Source organism: Canis lupus, chromosome 8 (assembly GCF_048164855.1).
Source record: "Canis lupus baileyi chromosome 8, mCanLup2.hap1, whole genome shotgun sequence".
Classification (NCBI taxonomy): Eukaryota; Metazoa; Chordata; class Mammalia; order Carnivora; family Canidae; genus Canis; species Canis lupus.
The window spans coordinates 4,526,200-4,535,464 of NC_132845.1; positions in this window are offsets into that span (position 1 = coordinate 4,526,200).

Sequence of the window (9,265 nt, forward strand, 5' to 3'; positions counted from 1 at the left end):
TTTGCTATGCTAATTACAAGAAAACTTTTAAGCAACAAACACTACTTAGAAAAAAAAATCTTTGGAAAAATGAGGCTGAACATAATATCTTTCTTTACATGCAAGGGGTCTTAGGGAATTGAAACAACTATTCAGATAACTCAGGTCCAACAATTTTAGTAGAAACTCATTATTGAGGCAAAATTATATGTGAATGTGTGTTTTGAACCTTGCTTTTCTCGTCTGAATATTTCTTTCAAATCTATATTTCATATTATAAAGGTAGGCAAACCCTAACATGAAAGAGTCATTTTAAGTATATTTTCACTTAAACTGGGTGAACACTCGTGCAGCTCAAATTTAGCTTACAGATCATTGTTTTGCCCTAGAAAGGAAAGTTGCTTTGTAGCCTTTGATTTTCTGGCTCTAATTTCTCAATTAATATTTTGCTTCTTCAAGGAGAGAGAATTTTTAACCACAAATAAGGGTGTTGAATTAATTTTGTATGTTCCAAAGTGCTCACCACTTTTCCTGGATTTAATTATAATTATGTCAATTTGTTATATTTACTCTATAATTACAATAACTGCTCTGCATTTATTTTTAGTACAGTTCAGAGAGGAGTTGAACAGGTTGTGTATACTGTATGCTAATGACACTTTAAGAGCACATGGAATCAGTGTGTATTTGCTCAGTAGAATTGCACATTAAGAAATCTCTCAGGTATGGAAACAAAGGTAAGAAATATGTTCCTAGATTTGAATTTTGGAATCAAATATGAATATTACACAGCATGAGAGGAAATCTGATTTGCAACATAGGTGCTGCTTGTCCTGTTTTAGCAATCCTTTTCTGAGAACAATATGCTCTCCCTTACCTTTATTATGACACAAATAGTCTGGTTACTTAACACTCAAAAACCAATAGTATATTGGAGAATGTAGGTCTTGAAAGTATTTTGCTTCTTGGAAACAGAGGGATGGGCAAATTGGCCTTACAGAATAGTCCTTGGATTCACTGGCACACTGGTCAGAGTATATGTCATTAAAACTAAAAGAAGGATACTGAATTCACTCATTGCTCTTTCCCCAAGGTGTTGGAGACATTAAATCTTCCAATATTCTAAACTGAGAAGAGAAAACTTAGGTTTTTAACGTAGGATGGTCCCATGGATATGTAATCAAATGTCTGTAAGATTTGGTAGTCACATGCTTTTGGTTACATCTTGATGCTTCTGTTCACTTGTATATGTGTGACCTTGTATATCTGAATTTTTCTTTTGAATCTATATTTCACATTATTAAGGTAGGTAAAACCCTAACATGAAACAGTCATTTTAAGTACATTTTCATGTAAACTGGGTGAACTCCACACTCCTGAACTTTTATTTTTTTAGCTGTAATGTGGTCCATGATACAAAATTATAACCAGGATTAAATGTCAACGTATGAGGAACTAGTTTATCACATACAATGTAAAAACAAAATAGATGCATTGATGAATACTTTTACCCTTAATTCCTCTCAAAGTGTCTAAGAAAGAGATAATCCATTCTTTAAAAACTTTAAAGATAGAATTACCCTTTGTTTTCTGTAATAAAAACAAAGGTCCATTTTTGATGTTTGACCATTAACAGTTTTCATACTCTTCCCTTCCTCACTCAGACCCTTTTACTTCACGACTGAACAAACTTATAAGATAGCTTCATGCTCTCTCCTGTGGAGCTGGTGGGAAGTTCAAACCACGAATGTCCCAGCCTGCTCAGGAAACCTTCATTCTGGTCCCACCTCCTAAGCACAATTAAAACCAGTGTCATCCTTCCCCCTTGATCCTTTTTGTTTTATTCCAAACCAAACTTGAGTCCTCGTCCTTGGGAATCCTTTAGATGTTTACTATGTAAATAATAAATTTTGTTTCTTTATTTCATATTCATTGGTGCCTATGTATCATTCATCCCAAAATCCACATACATTTCTGGGTCGAAGATGAGGGGTGGAGTTTAGGCAGTTACCCAACATCCAACACTAGTTACCAAAATAAAATAAGTGTTCTGTGTAGCCAGCGCAATAACTGGTTCTCTATAGTGTTCACCAGGACTTTGGGGAAATGTAGAATTACTTAACACGAGACAGTGAGGCTTTCAAATACTTCTGAAAGGCTAAATAATCCTGGTTTTCTCCTATCTTAAAATGGTTTATTTTTAGAGTTCTCAAGAAGGATGGCTATAGAAATAGAAATATCCTGTTCTTCTTATTCCAAAGGGAGATACTGCAAATATTTCTAATTGACTATTCCTCACTTAATATGCCTCCAGTAGTACCTGTGTATTTACAGTTTAGAAATGGGAACCAAAAATAAAAAAATAAAAAAATAAAATAAAATAAAATAAATAAAAAAAGAAATGGGAACCAGCTATGTTACAGCACACTAATGATTGTTAGGCTAATATTATGCCATGCTATGGAGAAAATAATGATAAGCAAGACCAAAAGCTCCACATTTTCATTGCCACATGGTCTGGTAGGGCAGATAGAATAATAAATGTTTAAAATAATGGATGATGCATACTATAATATGGTTATTAAGGTATGCTCCCAGAAACCATATCAGGGATATCTCACATAGTGTGGAAATGGCAGGTGGATTATGGAAAGATGCACAGATAAAGTGATAAAGGAGCATTAGGATAGGCTAATCCAAAAGAGGGAATGAAAAAAAAAAGAAAAAAAAAAGAGGGAATGAGATTTATAAATACCTTAAGGCAATAAAAGGCATAGAACATCCATAAATTCAAGTTTGATCAGGATAATCTGAATTTCCAGCTACTGTACCAATGTGCCCTCATTTACTCTAAAATATTTTTGAATCTGACAATAAAAGTTTACAGTTACCCTAGCCAGATGAGTTGAAAATATAGTTTAGTATGCATTTAAACCTAGACATAATATCTTCTTTCACCATACTATTTACTATTTTTCTAATCCTAGAATAAAACCAAATTTTGAATATTCTGGTCAGATAAGAGCCATGATTGAAAATAAAATTTAGGGAAAGTCCAACAAGTTTCTATCAACTATAATAACACCCTCTCCTTCCTTCACGATAAATAACTTATCTTTTTACTATTAGTGTTTTCATTTTAACATCTCTCTTATTGAATAAACTTCTTCCTTGAAATTTAACAAGTCTCACATGGTGCCTATAAATCTTATTGAAAATAATCTGGTGGGGCACCTGGGTTCAGTTCAGTCAGTTGAACACCTGGCTTTTGGTTTCTGATCTTGGTTTCTAATCACTCAGGTCATGATTTTGTGGTCCTGGGATCCAACCCCTTCGGGGTCTGTGCTCATCACAGTCTGCTTCAGGTTCTCTCTCCTTCTCCCTCTTGCTCTCTCTCTCTCCAATTATAAATAAAAGCTTTTTTTAAAAAAAAAGGAAAATAATTTTGTTATAATTTCTATCTTATTGCAAAAAAAAAAGCAGGAAAAGAAAGGAAGGAAAGAAGAAAGAAAAAGAAAATCACAAAGTCTGTTATAATATTTCACTCTATGCCTGGCTGAGTAGTTAATTTAAGAGTTTGTCTTTCATTTCTATGTATCTAATGAAGGCAACAAAGATCTCCAGAATTGGTTTACTGCCCTCAATCTCTTAACTTGTTCTGTTTTATGACCAAAGATGGAAAGAAATGTTTCCTGAGAGAAATGTCAATTTGGAGAACATTTAAAAATGAGGAAATGATTGGGTAGCTGGCTGACTCAGTTGGTAGAGCATGTGACTCTTGTCTCAGGGTTGGGTGTTTGAACCCCACACTGGGGGTAAAGATTCCTTAAAAAAATTGTTTAAAAAAGTGAGGAACATGCTCTATGTTCCCATGTAAAAAAAAAATATAGTCATGCTTGTATCTAGTCTTTTGTCCTAAATTAATTTTTAATCCGAGCAATGTTACATGAAGTTCACTTATTAACGTACCTAAACTATGTAACATTGCTAAGAATGTATAAATGGACTGATAATAAACATGTAAGAATGTCTAAAACATTATATGCAGGCTATAGCCTATAAAACTGGATGAGAGAAATATTGCTTATTAAACATGCCTCTATACAATTTGAAATCCTTTTATGAATCATTAGAAAATAAGGGTGAAATGAATAAGCAATGCTGTCAAAATGATATGGCATTAGCATCTACAGTGATACTTAATAAGAAAAAAGGATTAGGAAAACATTAGAAAACTCACAAAGAGAATAATGACAGGAGTTCTATAAAAGATTATTTTGAATATTGGCCATTTTCCTGTGTTTATATTCCATGGATGAATATAAATATGATTGGATGTGATTGATGGGAGTTATGAGCAACCATGGGGATTTTCAAGGCCAAATATTTGGATGGATGTGTTTAGAAGCATGTAAAAAGGAACCCAGGTGGCCAAAGAATGGCATGATATGGATGGTAATTTAAGAAAAAAAAAAGAATGAAATGATATTTTCATGCTCAAAAACCTAGTAAACATTGTTAGGACAACACAGGAAATACGCAAACTAAAATGAGTGGAATATGCTGTGTATCTTACACACATTTATTTCACTTAGGCTTCATGGCAATTTTATGAGTTGGGCCAAACACCTCCAAGAGGTAGTTTTGCCTAATATGTCTTACAGTTGTGTCTAATTTTTCAGGAAGAATGTTTAAAAAAAAATGTGGAATTTAGAGTCCTTTGGGTGAGGCATTCTCCCTGCAGTTTACCCCATACAACCCCCTCTCTTCACATCTTTGGCCCTCATACCTGTTTGGTCCCCCAAAACCTTCATTGTGATAAGCCTTAGTTTCCTGATGTAAGAGAAGCAGAAACTGAGGCACAGAGAATTTAAGTGGCTTTCTCAAACTCAAATAGCAAGCACCTGGTATAAAAGAAATCCAGGCAAAGAATTCAAGGCTTCTCTATGTCCGCTTCCTTTTTCCTCATATTACATATGTATAGTCATCTTCACTCCTGTTGTAGGAACATAATGGCCCTCAAAGGATGGCCACATCCTACTTAATGTTTAGAAACTGTAACCATGTTACTTTGAATGGCCAAAGGGACTTCAGATTGCAGATGAAATTAAGTTGCTAATTGGCTGACTTGACAATAGGGCCTGTATTACCCAGGTGTGTGCAATTGAATCACATGGCCCTTAGGGCTCTTAAAAGTAGAGAACCCTGCTCACTGTATCAGAGAGATAAGATGGAGGAAAGAAGGCAAACCAGGATGAGGGGAACTTGCTGGTGTTGACGATGGTGAGAGACCACGAGAGGATGATTGTTGTAGACTCTAGAAGTAGGGTTAATTGACCGAAAAACAAAAGTATCTTAGTCTCAAAACCTCAAGGAACTGAATCCTACCAACAACCCGTGAGCAGAAAATGATCCTCCTCAGAACCTCCACGAAGGAATGGCAGCTTGCTGATGATGCCTTGGTTTTACAGTTTGGCGAGAGGAGCATTGGACCTCTGACCTACAAAACTGTAATATGATGCTTTTTTGTTGTTTAACCTATGATATTTGTGGCAATTTGTTATGTCAACAATAATGAACTAATGCAACCATAAAAATAATTTAAAAAAAAAAAGAGTATTACTTTGATTTCAGGGCACCAACTGGACCACGACTGCTAGTAGGTTATTTTTTCTCCCTTTCTCTATGCCAGAGTCGGGGATGGGGCACCCTTCTTGGGGCTATTTAACTTTTTCTCTCAATTGGGCCTGGGACAACTGTAGCTAGTTGAGGTCAAGTGAACCTTTGGAAGTAAGCAAATGCAGTCTTTTCTCCTTTCAATAATGGTGTGAATGGTGCATGTGTATGAATATGTATGTGTAGGACTCCCACTTGGCTGGGTAGTGGTCAGGGGACAAAATCAGGTCTTTTTGAGATTTAAAATTATTTAGACATAAGGTTTAGAGATAATGACATGCCTCACTACCAAAGTCCCCTGACTTTGACTTGGGGGCTAGAGCTATAATTAATAATACATACTTTATTTTAAGATGTGAGTGTGTATAACTTAGGTATGGGAACTTGTTTACCTTTTCTGATATGAATCTTGAATATTTCTGGGTTCCTTGACCCTTATCCTGATTTTCTAACAGATTTTCCCCTAGATGTCTCTGGATCCCCTAGCCCATGTTTGTTCCGCTAAGCACTACTCCCTAGCCTACCACCTGATCCCCCTTGAAGAGTTAACAAATTGGATAATTGTCACTCAACTCAATGCTCTGAATGTAACATGGCTATGGCAGAAATAGGTGAGCTTCCACTGAGCCACAGAAAACATAGAGCATAAAAGCAGATTTATTTCTAGACTCAGCTAACAAGATGAGAACACTTGTTAGCATTTAACAAGAAAACAACTGAATCACACTTCCTAATACATCCTGATCTTATTTTATGCTGAGTATCTCAAAGCACGTACAATTTTCTAATAATAAAAAAGCAATTAACAATTTAACCTTAATCTTTTTTCAGAGTGGTTTCATTGCTATAGGCAAAATTTCTGCTATACTGAACATATGAAGATAAAGGGAATCTGGCAAGGGCATGGTGCCATTTTTCCGACCCATTTAGGACCTGAAATCCTATGTTAGAAAGTGAAAGGCATTCCCTTCAGATGGAATATATTTCCAGAAGATCCTTAAGCTAGTTAGCCAAAGAAAAAAGTGGGCTATCTGGTCAGGTCCTTGGAGAGAAGATAATGATGTGTGTCTCCACATGAGCTATTATTTGTGCCTAGAGGTTCAATAGACTTCCAAAACTCTTGCATTTCTAATCTATTTAAAAATAAGCTAATAATAGAGAAGTTCAGTTGGTTAAACACAGTTACCATTACCACGTGCCACTGAACCCACAGATGCAATTGGTGGTAACAGTGAGGTCCCCTTTTCGTTAAGGAACAACTCCAAAGAGGCTCTCTTAACCCAGTGCCCCTGGGGTCAATCAACCATGAGGAGAAAACTATGAATGTCTAAAATTTTTGCTTAAGTGTAGCTGATGATGTTACACTAGTTTCAGGTGTACAGTCTAGGGACTGACGACTCTGTGTCCTGCTCACAACTGGAGCCACCCTGTGTCCCCCTACAACACTATCACAGTATCGTTGCATGCATTCCCTATGCTGTAACTTTCATCCCTGTGACTCACTGATTCTTTGACTGGAAGCCTGTACCTCCCACTCCTCTTCACTCATTTACCCCTCTGTCCAACCACTTTCTTCTAGGAAACCACCAGGTTTCTGTATTTATGGGTCTATTTTTTGTTTTGTTTTTTTTTGTTTGTTTGTTTTTGTGTTTTTGATTCCACATAGGAGTGAAATCCTGTGGTATTTGCCTTCCTCTATCTGACTTATTTCACTTGCTTTAGAAGCATAATTATGTCTGGGTCTGTCCGTGTTGTAACAAATGGCAAGATTCCATTTTTTTCTAATGCGGAGTAATATTTCATTAGTATTGTGTGTATATACCACATCTTATTATCCATTCATCTATCAATGGACCTTGAGGTTCCTTCCATATCTTGACTATTGTCAGTAAAGCTGCGATAAACATAGGGGTGCATTTCTTTTAGAATTAGTATATTTGCTTTCTTTGAGTAAATACCCAGTAGTGGAATTACTGGATCGTATGGCTTTTCAGTGTCTTTTGGCCATCTCTTGTCTTTGGAGAAATATCTATTGAGGTCCTCTATTTATTCCATTGGATTATTTTTTTAAGTAGTAGAAGTTCTTTACATTGGATTAATCTTTTATATGTATGATTTGCAAAGATCTTCCATTCAATAAGTTGAATTTGTTTGTTAATTGTTTCCTTTACTGTGAAAAAGCTTTTAATTTTGATGTAGTCCAAATTATTTTTGCTTTTGTCTCTTACCTGAGGACACATATCCAGAAATATATTGCTAATGCTAATATATATATATTATATATGTTATATATATATATATAAATAAATAAAATGTAAACACTGCCTATGGTTACTTTTAGGAGTTTTATGGTTTCATGTCTAACATTTAGGTCTTTAAGCCATTTTGAATTTATTTTTATGGTGTAAGATATATGTCCAGTTTTATTCTTTTGCATGTAGCTATCCAGTTTACTCAGCACTGTTTTTTGAAGTGATTGTCTTTTCCCTATTATATATTTTGCCTTCTTTGTTGAAGATTACTTGACCATTTATTCCTGGTCTCTCTATCCTGTTCCATTGGTCTTTGATCTTTTTATGTCCCAGTACCATACTGTTTTGATTACCATATCTCTGTAGTAGATCTTGAAATCTGGGATTATGGCACCTCCAGTTTGTTCTTCTTTCTCAAGACTTCATTGACTATTCAAGGTCTTTGTGGTTCTATCCAAATTTTAGGATTATTCTAGTTCTATGAAAAATGCTACTGGCATTTCAATGGGGATTGCATTGACTCTAGATTGCTTTAGGTAGTATGGAAATTTTAAGAATATTCTTCCCATCTATCAACATGGAATATCTTTCCATTGGTTTGTGACATCTTCAGTTTCATTCATTAATGTTTTATAGTACAAGCATTTCACTTCCTGATTAAGCTCATTCCTAGGTACTTTTTTGGTGCAATTGTAAATGAGCACTATCATTTGTGGATTTGTCATCTTTTTAATAAACCTATTGAGGAATAAATATGTGTACAGAGCTCCCACTATGTGCTATGCAATTAAACTGCTTTTTCCCTCTATTGCCTTTCCAATTCTTTTACCAATATGGTATTACTGGCACTATAAATCTCATTTTTAGGGAATGGAACTGAGATACGGTGATCCTAAGAGACTTATTTTTCAAGATCATCTAGGTAGTAAGTGGCAATCTGAGATTCAAACCTGAGAGTCTCTCACTTAATACCTTTTTTTTTTTTTTCAAAAAAGTAACCCACATTGTCCTATATGCAAAAATTAAAGGAAAATGGTAAATTGAAATATTGGCAGGCAAATATCTAATAAGATCTATATATTTAGTTTTTCTAAATATCTTTATATTCAATCTTTTGAGCATTAACCCTTTATACAGAAGATAGAGATAATCTCTTATAAAAATTATTTAAAATATACAGAAAAAAAATCTCAGATAATTTAAATTGATAATTAAAATACCATCATTATTAAGTTTTAGGGGAAACCTTTGTTCTCTCTCTACTTAGACTGTAGGTGGGCAGTTCCTACTTGTTTTCTCAGTATGTAATGGACTATATGATTACTACTTATTTGTACTTTAGGGGCAGGCGCTCTGTG